The sequence below is a fragment of the Prionailurus viverrinus genome, chromosome E2, assembly GCF_022837055.1.
Source record: "Prionailurus viverrinus isolate Anna chromosome E2, UM_Priviv_1.0, whole genome shotgun sequence".
NCBI classification, from domain to species: domain Eukaryota; kingdom Metazoa; phylum Chordata; class Mammalia; order Carnivora; family Felidae; genus Prionailurus; species Prionailurus viverrinus.
Genome location: NC_062575.1, coordinates 57,325,106 through 57,328,401, shown reverse-complemented (window position 1 = coordinate 57,328,401; position 3,296 = coordinate 57,325,106). Strand labels below are relative to the sequence as shown.

The 3,296-nt window shown below is 41.1% G+C and overlaps 1 pseudogene; it reads left to right on the top strand.

Moving 5' to 3' along the window:
- The first annotated feature begins 1,931 nt into the window (after positions 1-1,931).
- On the top strand, positions 1,932-2,455 carry LOC125152609 (40S ribosomal protein S10-like; annotated as a pseudogene).
- The last annotated feature ends 841 nt before the right edge of the window (positions 2,456-3,296 follow it).

The window sequence follows — 3,296 nt, the reverse complement described above, 5'->3', positions numbered from 1 at the left end:
TTTTACAGAGCCTCTACAGCATAAAGAATTAACATCTAGAATATAGAAAGAACTCTTGCAACAACAACCAAAAAGCAACTAGCATGATTAAAAAATGGACAAAGGATTGAATGGACATAATCCAAGAAAGATATACAAATAGACAAGCATATGAGAAATGCTCAAAATCCCTATTCATTAGAGAAATACAAATCAAGCAGTGAGGTATCACCTCACACCCGTTCAGATCCCACCATTAAACAACAGCAACAACAACAACAACAACAAAACCTACACATGTTGGAAAGCAAGACTAGAAATTGGAACCCTTATGCACCACTAGAGGAAATGCAAATGGCACAACCACTGTGGAAAAGAGAATGGAGTTTCCTCAAAAATTTTTAAATCATATTTCATATGATCCAGCCCTCCCACTTGAGCGTATATAACCAAAAGAATTCAAAGTACTATCTTCAAGAGATATTTGCAAAAGCAGTTTCATAGCAGTATTCAGGAAACCATTAATAAATGAAAACAATAGAAATGTTCGTGAACAAATAAAGAAAATGTAGCATATACATGCACTAGAATAATACCCAGCTTTAAAAAAGAAACACATCTTGTCACTTTATACACATGGTTAAGATGTGATGATATTATGTTCAGTGAAATAAATGAGTCACAGAGAGCTACACTATGATTCATTTAACTGACTAACCTAGTATCGAGAACCTCACGAAAAAGGAAGGATGAAACGATGGGCAGACGAAGGCAGGAAGGCAGGAAGGGAGGGAGGAAAGGATGGATGGATGGATGGATGGATGGGTGGATGGGTGGATGGAGAGGGAAGAAGGGAGGGAGGAAGGAGGGGAGAGAGAGAGAGAAAGAGAGAGAGAAAGCATGCCAGGGACTTAGAAATGGAGACAAATGTCAAACTGGCTGCTTAAAAGGTATTGGGTCTCAGTTTTGCAAGATGAGAAAACTCCAGATTGACTTTACAATAATGTAAATACACTTAACACTTTAGTAAAAAAACGGTTAAGGGGCACCTGGGTGGCTCAGTCAGTTAAGCATCCGACTTCAACACATGTTATGATCTCACAATTCATGAGTTGGAGCCCCACTTCAGGTGAGCTTGAGCCCCACTTTGGGTGAGCACAAGCCCTGCTTCGGGTTAACCCTGCTTCTCTCTCTGCCTCACATGGGACTCTCTCTCTCTCCCTGTCTGTCTCTGCCTGTTGCTCACTTGTGCTCTCTCTCTCTCTCAAAAAAAAAAAAAAAAAGTTTAAAATGGTACATTTCATGGCATATATTTTTTGCCACAATTAAGAATAAATTATGACACCTAAAATTGATAGAGATATGAGTTTTTAAAGTTATTTTTATGAAACAAATGTGGTAAGTCATGTATAAATACTGTATAGGTAGTATTTATACAAACAATACACGTATACTTTTATTGGCAATTGACATGTCTAACCCAAATCCTATTTGAATTAAACCCTACATGGTCTTCAAGTACTGGGTTGAATTGTTATCCAAAATTATAAAACATAGATTAAAAAAACAAAAGCACAACTAATTAATGCTGTGGGAACCATCATTAAACAGGAAGCTTTGTTATTGAATTGCAAAACAAGAATAAGAGAAATGTTGGGGCGCCTGGGTGGCTCAGTCAGTGTCCAACTTCGGCTCAGGTCATGATCTGGTGTTCGTGGGTTCGAGCCCGGTGACGGGCTCTGTGCTGACAGCTCAGAGCCTGGAGCCTGCTTTGGATTCTGTCTCCCTCTCTTTCTCTGCCCCTCCCCTGCTCACACTCTTCTCTGTCTCTCAAAAATTAAAAAATGTAAAAAAAAATTTTTTTAAAGAATAAGAGAAATGTTAAAAAATTCTGAATAAAACCTAGATATTCTAGATTTCCAGCACCGGTCCCATACATAGCAGCTGCCAAGATGTTGATGCCGGAGAAGAACTGAATTGCCATTTATGAACTCCCTTTCAAGGAGGGAGTGATGGTGGCCAAGAAGGATGTCCACATGCCAGAACACCCTGAGCTGGCAGAGAAGAACATGTCAAACTTCACATCATGAAGGCCATGCAGTCTCTCAAATCATGAGGCTACATAAAGGAACAGTTTGCCTGCAGACATTTCTACTGCCATCTTACCAATGAGGGTATCCAGGATCTCCATGCTTATCTCCACCTGCCCCCTGAAATTATGCCTGCCACACTGCCCCACAGAGGTCCTGAGACAGGGAGGCCATGGCCCAAAGGCCTGGAGGGAAAGTGACCTGCAAGTCTCACACAAGGGGAAGCTGACAGAGATACCAACAGATGAAACGCTGTGCCCCCTGGTGCCAACAAGAAAGCTGGCGCCTGGGCTGGGTCAGCAACTGAATTCCAGTTTACATGCAGATTTGGTTGTGGATGTGGTCAGCCACCTCATCAAAGCTGGAGATTGTTTTGTGTCGAATAAATCAACAGCCAGAAAAAAAATTTTTTTAAAAACAACACATAGATACTCTATTATAAAAGGATCCTTCTATAGAACTCTCATTTTATTTTTTTTTTAATTTTTTTTTCAACGTTTATTTATTTTTGGGACAGAGAGAGACAGAGCATGAACGGGGGAGGGGCAGAGAGAGAGAGAGAGAGGGAGACACAGAATCGGAAACAGGCTCCAGGCTCTGAGCCATCAGCCCAGAGCCCGACGCGGGGCTCGAACTCCCGGACCGCGAGATCGTGACCTGGCTGAAGTCTGACGCTTAACCGACTGCGCCACCCAGGCGCCCCAGAACTCTCATTTTAAACTGAGACTGTGCACTCAAGAAAAGAAGCATTTGAAGAAGTAGCATGTATTATATGACATAAATTGTTCAGAAAATTCACTATAGTTGATCATAAAATGCTCTAATAAAAATCTTATGAAAGGGGCAGGCTGGCTGATTCAGTTGGTTAAGCATCTGGCTCTTGATTTTGGTTCAGGTCATGATCTCACCATTCCTGGGATGGAGCCCCATGCTGAGCTCTGTGCTGACAGCATGGAGTCTGCTTGGGATTGTCTCTCTCCCGCTCACTCGCTCGCTCTCTCTGTCTCTCTCTCTGCCTCTTCTGCTTTCTCTGTCTCAAAATAAATACTTAAAAAGTTTGTATGATAAATATTTAAATGACATCAGAGAATGTGTTATTAAGAGCTACTCCTATTTTTACACAGAATGGCAAGTCTGTTTATTCATTCCTTAGAAGCAACAACAATAACAAACATTTCTGAATAAAGAAACACCACGATTATTGCAAAATATGCTGAGAATCACAGC